Source organism: Lissotriton vulgaris, chromosome 2_1, assembly GCF_964263255.1.
Source record: "Lissotriton vulgaris chromosome 2_1, aLisVul1.2, whole genome shotgun sequence".
NCBI lineage: Eukaryota > Metazoa > Chordata > Amphibia > Caudata > Salamandridae > Lissotriton > Lissotriton vulgaris.
The window spans coordinates 230,312,851-230,326,268 of record NC_141687.1 but is presented as its reverse complement, the minus strand read 5'-3'; the positions used below and the strand labels follow the sequence as shown (position 1 = coordinate 230,326,268).

Genomic DNA, 13,418 nt, shown 5'->3' with positions numbered 1-13,418 from the left:
TTGTCTGTCAAAAGATTATACGAGAAGTGAGGACTGAATTACAGTGGGTGTGAGGCTTCCAATTCCCAGAACAGAAGACAAGACCAATTCATTTGAAAGACACAACACAAAATGATATATATATATATATATATATATATATATATATATTGCTCAATAGCGTTGCATTTTCCCTTCCCTCTTGAAATAATTATGTTTAGCCAATGATGTAATTTAATAGGTCACAGTAGCTAATGTTTGGCCTGGGGCCAGGTATCATTTATACAGAAAATAACAAAAACAAAAAGGTAAATAATTTACCTCTGTCTCAGCATATCCACAATGTGAAGGACAGGTTCATCATTCCTCAAATTGATCTGCGAGGGAAAGAGGAAATCATTGTTTGAAAAACAAATGGTGACTGAACATATTGTTTGTTCAAGCAACAAACTTCAATAAGAGTAAAGCTGCGGATGACACATAAGGAAACCCGAGCTGATTCAAATAAATATTTAACCTAGGTTCAATCAATCGTTGGTTTGAGCATCTGTGGCTTACATGAAATTTCATATTACATAACTGTAATATTAATGATTTTTGTAATTCAATAATAAAAGAACATCAAACAGGAGTGCTGCCTTCGTGAAAAAGTGAAAGCTGCATTTAAGGGATAGCAATTTTATCAAGTTAAGACATTTTGGTACAGTGCACGTAAATGTGTTATATGAGTTTTAAAATAATCTAGCAAGCCTTATAAATATGATTTATTGGTCTAACGTAAATACAGACATTAATACTCAGCTACAAATTGACAACTATACAGATTTATAAAGAGTTTAAAAAACAGACACATACAAATATTTTTATTCAATTAGGAGGTAAGTGATGTGCCAGTGATGTAGGGAAAACACTGATAAAAACAATGGTTTTGATACATCTGTTTTAATCAAAGATGATCTTTTAATGATAAGTTTACAGCATTGTGTAGGTGTACTTTTCCACAATCACAAAGAGTTTTTTAATTAATTAGCTATATTTAAAATATGAACCATATTATCACAAATCCCATGTGACATTAAACCATGATGTATGAGAAGTACTGTGTGTAAGGAGGCAATAGGAGGAAATTCATACTATGCCAACACACAGGAACAAACATTACCTTTCACACACATCAGGATCATTTGATGGATATTCAGAGGTCATGCAACGGAAAATCAGTGAGCGGCATTGACTTAATAAAATGTAATAAATGCCAGAGCGCAGAATAACTGGGAGAGAGGAAGAAGGTATTGCATATCTGGAAGACATGACATTTAGCTACCGTTTCTGACCTTAACACGTGTGCAAAAATGGCTCTGGGGCTGCACTTACACAGCAGAAGCATTTACTGCAAAATCCCATGGTTCCTTTTGAAACAAGCAGTGGCAAAGTCAATAGGTCTCGGTGATGCAAGAGCTATTGGCCTTTTTAATAGTAATGTATTTTAGCCATGCGGGCCAAGAGCACACAATTTAAGCAGGGAGGCAGTAATTTATCCTAATTTTCCACTTTTATTTTTATTGTCTGGTTTGTACAAAGCGCGTTAAGGCAGCTGTAAAGACCTCTGCTAATGGTCGATAAAACGTTGTCAATGGCAAAGAATTTCAGCCCTTCGCTTTTGCTATTAAGTGCTGCTTGAAAATGTTCTACTGTAGTATAACCAATAACTTTCCCATGGCCTGAATGTTTACAGAAATATGAATTTTCATATTCTTTTCATACTGCTAACCTATTTTTTCTCACAAGGCCATTTTATTATATATGCTACATATTCTCTTAAATAGTTTACTTGAAAGCAGATGTCGTAGTTTCTACAATTTCACTCACCATTGTTAAATGTTCTGCTTAAACTAAGTCAAAAAAGTCATTCAGTAATAGAGGAAACGCCCTTCTTGCACTTTGTTCGCGACGTTCATAATAACTATTACAGAGTTTGTCGCTAAAATTGTATGACTTTTTTTGAGTGAGAACAGTATGGACAGGGACAGTTAAGCATTTATCCTGGTAAGTAAATGCACATGCTTGCTAAGGATTATTCTTTTTTATGAAGGTCATGGTTGTATTGAATAATCAAATGTTTCTATTTTCTTTATTGCCAAAATTTGGGGTTGCTTCATTCTAATGCAGCTTTGTTCTTCATTGGGATGGGGCAGGTGGAAGGGGGGGGGGGGGAGAGGCAACAGGAGATGGAGGACGGAGCAAGTGAAAACACGAGCAGTCGTGTGGAATGCTCAAACGCAAAGAAAAAAGAAGCTCCTAAAACAGGAGCAGTGGATGGACACATGTATTGGATCATGATCTGGGGACAAAGGATATGAGAGCGACAATTGAGTGAGCAAATGGCAAGCTTGTGGGCGGGCTGAAGGCCACAGATTGTAAACAACATGTCTCTTTGAGACAGCACATGCACTATCTAGCCGAGATCTAAAAATAACGAGTGTTCTCATAGGAGAGTATGCATTTAAAGTGACCAAACTCTAAGAGCAGTTTGGCTTCTTAATCATAAATGACCTTGCATAACTGGTAATGCCTCTCTGTCTGCTGAGATGGTAAATAATCAGTTACAAAGCGCTATAGCTGCGGTTGCAAAATGTAGTAAAGTGAAGTGTTTCCGACTTCATGAAAAATAAATATCTGGATCTCTGAAAACCTTTCTCCTTTGGAACTCTTGTAATTTTCCACGAAAAAGCTGCAGAAGCATGGCTTTGTGCTATGAACAAGACTACTGACAGTACACTGTTTTCCTTAATTTTACAAATATATTATATATATCATTTAAAAACATCAACCAGTGTTAGCAAAGAAAAAGGTCTGGCCTAGCTAATCTTACGCCATGGTTACTAAACATATGCCAATAAATTAAAATAAAAAATGTAACCTCCTAATTGTTGCCATCTTATAGTTTTGATAAATATTTTAAATAAGAAAAAAAATCACATAATTTTTATAACAATTAATAGCATTGTATTAGTGTTTTCTAGCAAGCAGGTATACTTAAGAAAAAAGAATAGAAACACGAGCAGTCATGTGAAGTCTATATGATCCTGGGTCATATAGACCTATTAGCTTAATGAACAGCGATGTAAAAATGTATTCGAAAATTTTGGCAAATAGATTAGGGAGTGTAATAAGCAAGATCCTGGGTCATATAGACCTATTAGCTTAATGAACAGCGATGTAAAAATGTATTCGAAAATTTTGGCAAATAGATTAGGGAGTGTAATAGGCAAGATCATATCCCCCAGACAACATGGGTTCATACCTGGGAGAGGCACTGCAGAGCATATTAGGAGAGTGTTAACCCTGTTTGATGGAACAGCAGCCTCACGAGACCCTATGTCATTAATACTATTAGATGCAGAAAAAGCATTTGATAGGGTCTCGTGGGGATTCCTCTGGGCAGTGCTAGAAAAAGCATATTTATAAAAGCTGTAAGAGCATTATATTTTAATCCAAGAATCCAAGAATAAAGCTTAGAATCATGGGTGAAATGAGCAATATAATAACGATTGGGCGGGGAACCAGACAGGGGTGTCCTTGCTCTCTGCTCCTCTTTGCCCTATATATAGACACATTTATACGAAGAATAGAGCAGAATATAGACATACGGCCAATTGTTTTGAATGGATATGAAACAAAAATTCTGGGGTATGCGGACGATTTGGCAGTCACATCAAGCAATCCCGAATCGGCATTGCGGGCGATAGGAGGAGAGGCAGCTATATATGGAAAACTATCAGGATACAAGCTAAATGTAAATGTAGACAAAACGCAGGCTGTAGTAAATAAAAAATAACGATGGTAGACCAAAGAATTACTGGAACAGCGATATATTTAGGGGTTTTAATTACCTCTGATATTTCGACAGTGATGGCAAAAAATATAGAACCTATAATAAGCAAGGCCAAGCTCAATTTTAATAGATTAAATAATCTATATTTGACTACAATTGGCCGGTGTAATTTGATACAAATGTCATTTTTACCTAAAGTGCTATATCTCTTTAGGACCATCCCCTTGTTATTTGATAATAAGTGGTTTAGGGAGTTGGAAGGGGTAACAAATAGATTCATATGGGCAGGAGGAAGAACACGCCGTAGTCAAAACATTTTGTCGCTACCTCGAGAACGTGGTGGGCTGATGCTTCCTGATTTCAAAGCCTATTATTGGGCTACAGATTTGCACTATATAAGAGGGATGCTGGGGGGGATATAAAGGATAAATGGAGAGGGAGGGATGTGATTCCAGATGTATATGAACTTCTGGTCAAAGATTCGGATAGATGGCTTCTTAAATACGTTGAGAAAAGCTATTATAAGAAGGTACGCTTCAAGACCCTGTGGGCTGCTATAACAGTATGGTCTATCATTAAGAGGAAGATAAAATTGGGCAGAATGAATTATTATACACCGCTATATGGGAATCCATCGCTCCCAGTAGTATTTCATGACTCTGTAATGAAAGGTTGGGATAGGCAAGCGGTAAGAACTATAGGAAATCTTATAGGGGCGGCAGGGGTAATAATCACTTATGAGAACGCGCAACGATTATATAATCTAAGGCATAGAGATTTTCATAAATATCTACAAGTTAGGTCTGTCTTATCAAAGAAGCGTGGTGGGGGTGTTAATATGCAAAAAATAGATTTAATGGAAGACATAAGAAAAGAAACTGGATGCTCCATATCACAATTATATGGTGAAATATGTAAATATAAGGAGGATGACTCTGAAAAAATGTATGAGAAATGGGGAACAAAATTGGGGCTGACAGGGAATGAGGCTGAGAAATCGTTAAAACTGTCAAATACTGTGCTGAGAGCAGCAAATGTGCAAACCCAGCAATATAAAACATTGTTTGAATTATACCATACTCCCCACAGGGTGGCACAGTGGGGTGGAACCAGAGGCATAATCTGTCCAAGATGTCAATCTACTCAAGCCGATACTATCCACATGTTTGCTTCATGCCCTGCTTTAGATAAGTATAAACAAGAATTGGAGCAGTTTTTCAAGAATTCGTTGGGAATGAATATAGCATTGCTTGATGAAGTAATGATCTTAGGAGTAACAAAGGATGGCTTGGATGTACCTCACTACGAGTTTTTGTATATAGCCATGGTATTAAGTAGATTATGTATAGCGTTGTTATGGAAAGATCCCAGACCACCGACACTACAACAATGGGTCTCTAGGATTTTGGCGATATATACGTTGGACAGGCCCTATTTGAAAAAAAGGGAAGGGTGAGAAGAGAAGCTGCGAGACGGATATGGGCTCCGATAATTGAATGGAAGCAAAGACTGGGGGAGGCTTAAGTTTGTAGTAAGATATTTAATAATTTGAACTACTTTGAGTCAGTAAGAATCAATATAGTTAGAATTTGCATGATGAGCTTATTATAAGGATCTATCTGCTGAAATGAATGTTTTTGCTTATTTTTTTATCTTGGTGAAATATATAATGAAAATGTAATCTTGATGTTGATGAACAATAAAAATATTTTTTTTAAAAAGAAATCTTTTCTTAGTTTTAATGCACATCACGGGAAAATATAATGTTAATGCTACAAAAAAATGTAATGCTGGCTTTATAACATTTTGAGGACATGGTTTAAGCAAACAAGGATGACTGGAAAAAAACATTAAAGGATAACGAATGGAAAGACAAAGGGCCTTATTACGAGTTTAGCAGTCCCTTGGACCGCCATATCGGCGGTGGCGGTCTGAGCTTGGTGAGCTTGGCGGTACGACTGCCGTATTAAAAGTTATAAGATGGGCGGATCAGCTTTGTGAAGACCACAGCTGGATCATTGAGACCGCCAGCAGACCGCCGACTGCTGGGTTCGCAATCGGGGAAAGGTAGTCAACATGGGGCGGTACAGGGTAACTGCACTGCCATGCATAATAAGAGTTGCCTGTTACAGGTGCGGACCACGGCGGTCCGACCGCCTGCTTCAAGGTGGCAGTGACAAAGGATTTGGAGTGTGTACTCCCCCCTTTCTTCTTCTACCAGGCAGATTCCAATGTGGATCTCTTCCTCCTGGTCCAACGTTCACGGCAGGCTGTTCACCCGGTGGTTTACAACGCTGTATGCTGTGATCTCCAGGTGAGTCCTTTTCATAATATATACCCATTGCCAGGACTGCCCACAAATGGACCAAACCCTAGTAATGGGTATATAGTATTGTCCCACATATATCATGCACATGTTTGGATCCGACACATGTCAAGTCGAAATGCACACACAAGCATCGATATATTTGGTAATAGTACTTGCCACCGCTGCAAGAACCCCACTGCCACACCGCTGGCCCATGGTCGATTCGTAATACCGCAGTCTTTGGACCATCAGCGCGGTGGGATGCTGGTGGGAGCGGACACGGTCCGCCAGCAGTCAGGCTGTCAAACTCATAATAAGGCCCAAAGGCCTTGTCAAAGTAAGGTATTTGATTACCAGCCGCAGCACTGAAGTGCAATTATTTAAAGATGGATGTGAAATTGCAATCTAGCAAAATGGCATGACAGTGCACAAGGACCATTGGTTGAAGTGTGTTATCTTATGACCCCATACTGTATGCTCTTGTGCGAGGAATTAAAATGTGAATAACAGTTGAAGCAACCAGTGGGGAAAGAGACATGGCCTAAAGCTCTATGTATGTATATATGTAAGCATTTTTAATTATGAATGTTTTTGATTGCACAAGACTGGCTAGACAGGTCTTAAAAAGGTGAAAGCATCTTGCTGAACGATGATGAGCTGAGTTAGTAACCATGATCAATGGATAAATGGAAATGCGATTGTAACAACTGTACAGCCATACAACATTGAACGGAATTCTGATGTTTTAGCACTTTCCACACTGTTGAGGTGCACAGCTATTGCCCTGGAAGGCTGAATGATGTGGAGGGGAGCTTTTGGGTTTGGTGCAGACATATCATTTTGTCATTCTCTAAAGGTTAATGCACAGGCAGCTGTGATGATTATTGGCATAGGATCAGACTGTTTAGGTGCAGAAAAAGTATCTTGTGAATGTTGCTCTTTAACACCATTGATCTTTGACCGAGTCACAGGTCGCCTAGAATTAGTTAGAAGTCAGGATCCGCATATGCCATAAATCAACTTTGCAAATGTACATATTAAATCTCTACGTTATGCTGATGATATGCTTCTCTTTATATCAGATCCCAAACAGACCAATCCTATAACATTTAAAATGTGAGATGACAGTGGAAATATTTCTGGATATCAGATTTTATAGGTGAAATGAGAGGTATTCTGATTACTCCCTATGTCATAAAACTCTCTGTGCCAATTGGATCTTGAGATGGTATCAGGATAGTAAACAAATATTATTATTATGGCTTTGATGTGAACGTGACATACAGCAGCTGTGGTCTAAAAATATAGCCAGGCAAATTACTACAATGGATGGTGACTGCCGTCATGGAAGAAGAATGGGATTGTCTTTGTGGGGTCGATACATACTCTTAAGATGTGATTTTTCCCAGATTTATATATGAATGTAGCACTCTCTTTTTGTTCTTAAGGATATTAATAAAATATATGTAGAATGTTACACATTGCTGGGACCAAGAGGATTGGGTCAAATATTTCCAAGAATAGATTATTTATGGATGATAAAACAATTTATGTTTCGGACTATCAATAATTGATAACTGTCATAAGGCTTCTAATCTGAGAACATTCAATTTTTGGGTAAGAGGCCAGTCAGGATCAAACTCTTGTTGATGTCCAAGTGGTCAACGAGACAAGAGCTCCAGTCCCATTCAGCGATTTTCATCAATGATAAATAATGTGGGAGTGAAACATGTTTTTCCGGCAACATTAGGTATCATGAAGTGTAGCAGAAATATGGAGAGATTTAAAAGAAAACTATATGGTGCATAGTGAGGCATTCTTTTAAATTGCTATTAAATTGGGAATGAATGTCTTAGGTTGATTAATTCACAGGCTTTCAAAACACTTCTAGTCAGGTCCGACAATGCATTATTAGAATGTTTAAAATAGAAATTCTAGATTAGGTATAAAAATAGGCTAAATATTTGCATGTGATTATTAACTCAACTTTTGATCTGAACAGGTAAATGAAACGACTAATGATACTTCAAGTTCCTGTATAGTCAACTGTGTCCATGTCCGGGATGCCAAAATGACCAGTAAAATGATTTCTCAGAATGATTCAACTGTAGATAGTTTGTCACATTTTATGGAAAAATGGACAACAGACCTTAATGAGACTTAGGTGACAAGCAGCGGGAGCACATATGTGAGTCAATATTTAATAATGGTTTAGATCTCAACCGCAGAATCATCCAACTAAGGGGTTATTTTGAACGTATTGAACTCCAGTCAATAGTGAAGGATGCATTAATTTAGATAGATGTTGGATGTGTGGTAAAAGCACAGGAACCCTCTTGCATATGTTATGGGAATGCATTAAATTCTCATCTTTTTACAGAGATATTATCAGGTGAATTTGATAACTGGTAAACGTATTCCTCTATCACTAGTTATTGTATTATATACAGGATAACTTGAACCTATGATTTAGTCAGAAACAAAACTTTTCTCCACTTTTGGTAGAGAAGAAACAGAATACCTACATCTGGAATCAAGGAAGATGCGATGGTTGAAGAAATTTAGTTAATTTGCCATAATTATCCAAATATCAGGTAAAGATTCAGAGAAGATCGAATTAAAGAAAATATGAAGACATATGGTTGGTGTTTAATGACATGTATGATTCTTGATTTGATGATTGGGTGTGTTTTTATGTTGTGTCCCATTGTCGGTCTATTTTTTTATCAGTATCTTTTTACATTTGGTACTTTAGGAGTTCAATTGTTACGGGCAAGTATAATGTGACTTAATTCATTATTTCAGTGTAAGCTATAATCACTTAGTCATTTTACGTTTACAGCTGAACACATGGTTTCTTATATTTATGTTTAATGAAATTTATTTTAAAAAATAAATACAAAAGGATTGTGACCAGAAACCGCAACGTAAAAAAGTATTCTTTTTTTGTGCAGTAGATGCACATAGTACCTATGTTAAATCGATAATTAAAGGCAGAGTGGCATCATCTAGCCATGAATTACCTCTGGAGTTACTATTTTTTTTAACTATCACGATATAAAGTGGCAAGCAAGTGGGTCCCAGTGGTCTTGTTTTACTACTGTTTACTGGAGTACTGCTGGTGCGCCACTGGTTGGAGGTTAGGCTACTTTTGGGCCATGTAGGAAATGGTTTGAGATAGTACCCCAAAACCAGCACAAATAAGGTCAGCGACCTTTAATCTACCAGGGTACACTGACTCCCATCCCCCACTGCAGGAGGGTCAAACGCCTGGGTTTCCACCACCAATTTGACTCATGGCTCCCTCCCCTGACACTTGTAGGTGTGCGCAAAAGCCCTCAGTACCTAGTCACACTTGAAAGGACTCAAACAAGCCAGCTACATGGGCAGATATCAGCAGGGCTGGATTTAGAGCTGGTAGTGCCCGGTGTGACAATACTTGTAGGCAGCCCCAATGACCGACTTCTCCACGGATTCCCTCACTAGCAACCTTTAACAGTAACCCTGAAGTCTCCATAACCACACCCACTCACATGTATTTCTGAATGCAGCTCTTTGATGACAGCTAATAGCTCAATGTTAAGACTTTAATTTATAATCTGCAACTAATAAAAGGCTCTATCTGACAAAAACAGTAACCCCCTTAACTATTTACGTTATATGCACGTTGTGATCCGCATGGTACAACCGCTTTGCAGCAAAAACACTCTGCGCTACCTTAAGATGAGTCAAAACTTCACCTAGACAAAACTCCATCTCTCTCCAGCAGCTCCATTAACCACCAGAGTTGTCTTGACATTTTCATTAAACAGGTGCTTTTAATTCCATAGTATATATGAGGAAATAGCGCCACCCTGAAGTCGGCGCTCATTGCGATGGCACCGGTTGCACAGCCCTAGAGCCGGCCCTGGATATCAGCATCTGTGTAGCTTACGTTCTGCTATTTTCCTAGCACTGTTCAGGCCCTCCTCAAGTATTGTATTGCAAATGGATCTATGAAGCGCCCCGCTAATGTGCTCTCTAGACCGGCAGCCAGCAGACCTTCTCTGTATGGGATACGAACAGGGCTCAAGTCTGGGTACCCAGCGGGTGGACAGCGTCCCCCCACTAATTTTACCGGGTGGACGCCATCCCCCCTGCCCAAAAGCTTGCCGCATTGAGGGCTTCACCAACCTGAAGGAGCTGTATGGAAAGATTGCCGAGGCTTTCAAGATTCCCCTCTCGGAGGTGCGTATACACTGGCGTAACGAAAATTGAGGGGGCCTCCCTGCAAGGTATGTAGAGGGTCCCCCTCCGGGCTCAATTAGGAGCTCTCCGGACAGAGCACAGTGCCGAGGGGGCCCCCTGGAGCTTCGGGCCCCCCGCACTGCGTGGGCTGCGGGGGCCTGTGATACGCCCCTGTGCGTATACTTTTACCACTAAGTAGGGTCGGTCATGGATTACACTGGGAAGCAGCATGGCAGCTGCCATGGGGCACATGGTGGTAGCGGGTGTACTAGGCTCCAAGAAGGCCCCTTAGGAAAGAGTGAATCGTGGCCAATGGCCGGCGCCTGATCTGGTGAATGTACTGTAGATTTTGGGAACGCTGAATTGTAGGTGAATTGTAACCATGTAACCTTGCCGGGTCGATTCACAGAGCTTTTCATGGAATCGCTCCCAAAAACACACAGCGAATGACGCTACATTCCACAGTGTGTTAACGTGGCCCCTACAAGTGAAGCAGGTCCCCTGTAATTAGAGGGGACTACCTTCCGGCGCGTCACTTCACTTCGTGGGACACCACCTAACTTGGAGCGTCCCCCAACTTTTTTTTTTTTTTTGGACTTGTGCCCTGGATAAGAACCACGCAGATGATTTGTACACAGCAGCTGCGCAACACAAGTGACTGCTGTGGGGTACACCGTACACGGGTGTGAGCCGGATCACTGATTTTCAGTCTTGTGGGCAGCGTCTGCCCATTCAAGGGTGAACAGTGAGATATCTCCAGCAGCAGATAGATGTGTCTACCATGGGCACTGCCAGTTCTGCCCTTCCCTTGCGGAAGTCTAGACGATAATGGGTTTGCGCGGACAAGTGGCGCCCTGTGGATGCGACCTGTCTCTGGACTACCGTCACTGAGCCCCGTCGGCCGCCGTACTTCGCCACAAATAAGGACCGAGAGCACAGCAGATCAGCCAATCAACCCGAATGACCAGAGATGACACAATTAAGACACTGGCCTTTCAAAGGACTTCTGCAAACATGCCATGCTGCCTGTGCGCATCCAGGAGACCGTCACCAAGCAAAACGGATGAATCACTCCAGACGCGAGTTTTATGTGTCTGCTTTGAGTTTTATGCCTCTGTTCTTAGGGCTGCAAAGCGAGAGTTCGCACACATTTCAAGTCAGATTTCCCCTGCATCTGGCTTTCTTCACACTCATTCGGAAGAGTTCAGATCCTAGCGATGCGCTGAAATAAAACACTGGCGCACAACTCGGAGAAAAAGCTAAATAAACATAGGCGTACATGTGCAAATTACATTGGTAAACAAACAAATTTACCCTTATAACTTAGATGACTGACCAACTGCTGCGAATCTAATAGGTTTGGTATTATTTAGAAGATTGTATAGTACATCATAGCCAGCCCCCAGTATTTCCAATCCGAGACAGAAAATAGGCCCAAACACTTTAGGAAAGGTGGTGGCTCCATGGAAGTCATTTGGGGGTCATCAGGGGTCGCAACTGTGAGCCCTGGCTTGCCCTTTGCTATTGCTAGCACTGCCTTTGCAATCCCTGGCCTCATGGGTGGCAAATTGAATGCCAGGAACACAGAGGCAAAATATAAACAATTGTTCTGCATCCTGTCCATCAATTGTTCTTTTTGCATTTGTCACCCGAGTGGGATGGGTAAGCCCAGACGTGGGTCCCGTGCTCTCCGTGCCACTGGAGTCAAGCTATCCTGGCTGATGATGGCTGAAAGCCCGAAACATGTCCTAGGATGCTTGTTTCCAGTCCATGGAGGACCTGGCCTAGCAGTTCGGGCTGGACTGTTCCCATGGGAAACAGGGTCAAGACTGATTTGAATATGGCGGGGTTCAAACTGGAATAGCATAGTGACCAAAAAAACGATGGCTTTAGGCCCAGATCTCTGTACTAGGGTGAATGCACGACATTGTTCTGCATTCTGTCAACAAATGCATTTGGCGTGGTGAGCAAAAAAAACAATGGATTTAGGCCTAGGTCGCTGTACTGGGGTGAATGTATGACATTGTTCTGCATTATGTCCATCAATTGTTCCTTTTGCATTTGTCACCCAAGTGGGATGGGTATGCCCAGAAGTGGGTCCCATGCTCTCCATGCCACTGGAGTCAAGCTATCCTGCCTGATGAGGGCTGAAAGCCTGAAAATGGTGCTAGGGTGCTTGTTTCCAGTCCAGGGAGGACCTGGCCTGGCAGTTGGGGCTGGACTGTTGCCATGGGGCACAGGGTCAAGACTGATTTGTATATGGCTGGGTCCAAAGTGGAATGGCATGGTGAGCAAAAAAACGATGGATTTAGGCCCAGATCTCTGTACTGGGGTGAATGTATGACATTGTTCTGCATTCTGTCCATCAATTGTTCTTTTCACAGGAACACAGAGGCAGCTGCGGCTCCACACTCTTATTTTGTAATTACACTAATAGTGAATAAATATTATATATTATTCACTATTAGTGTAATAAAAATGGAGTACAATAAGTTTGAATATGCCCTTCCATGGAAGCTGAGGTAAGTAAAAAATGCGTTTAAATGTATGTGGTGTGCATGCTAATGGGTGAGAGTGTGTTTATGTGTGAGAGTGAATTTGTATGTATGTGTAAGTGTGCGTGACTGAAAGTGGAGGTCAAAGGGGGCGTAATGTCACATCCGCTCCGTCTGGCATTTAGTGAACTGACGTCAATGGGTGACCCCCAACAGTTAATCAAGTACCTAAAAGAAAAGTGGCCTACCTTTGCAAATCAGGGCAGATTTGAGACACACTGTATAGGTGATTTGCAAAGTATGAGAGACTATATACATCAGTGGTGCTGGAATGATTTTTAGAAATGAGATGCTGTTCAATAACCTCACCTCACTAAAGGCATGGGGGATATTTGAAAATGTTTCTTTTATAATACAACAATACTGATAGATAAAAAGCATTTAAAGAGCCCTTTATTGTTCATTCTACATCTAAACTCTTTCGAGTTTTATCGGAGTGTGGTGGGCGGAGGAAGGGGGCTCAGTACCTCCTGCAACCCTAATTCCAGCACCACTGAATATCCATTTGCGCTTG

General features: G+C 40.8%; 1 protein-coding gene across 1 annotated transcript in view; it reads right to left on the bottom strand.

Moving 5' to 3' along the window:
• CAMKK1 (calcium/calmodulin dependent protein kinase kinase 1) overlaps positions 1–13,418 on the bottom strand; it is a 1,268,063-nt gene that overhangs the window by 1,088,955 nt on the left and 165,690 nt on the right. The window contains exon 2 of the mRNA XM_086954811.1: positions 301–356. The gene's annotated coding sequence lies outside the window, so the exon portion shown is untranslated. The remainder of the gene's footprint in view (positions 1–300; positions 357–13,418) is intronic.